This window comes from Leishmania donovani, chromosome 33, assembly GCF_000227135.1.
Source record: "Leishmania donovani BPK282A1 complete genome, chromosome 33".
Classification (NCBI taxonomy): Eukaryota; Euglenozoa; class Kinetoplastea; order Trypanosomatida; family Trypanosomatidae; genus Leishmania; species Leishmania donovani.
In genome coordinates, this window is record NC_018260.1 from 1,388,023 (window position 1) to 1,388,342 (window position 320).

The window sequence follows — 320 nt, forward strand, 5'->3', positions numbered from 1 at the left end:
CGGCGGCCGAGCGCGCCGCGGAGCCGCAGGAGTCAAGAATTATCCGCATGAATGAGGTAAGGGAGGTTGCGGGGCGTGAAGAAGATGCTAAGTTCACCTGTTTGCGGACGTCTTTTTCTCCTGGGTGTTCTTGCCCGGGCTCCTCTGGTTTGTTGGAGTCTCCGTCACGAAGCGTCGTGGGGATGCAGGTGGTGGATGGAAAGTCTTTAAAGCCGCGAGTGACTCAACATAAGGTGAAGCTTCAGGGAAGGTACTGGGCCAAAGTGATTTCGTTGCCGTGTGTCGTGGAAGCATTTCGCCAGGATGTCGCGCACGCGCTT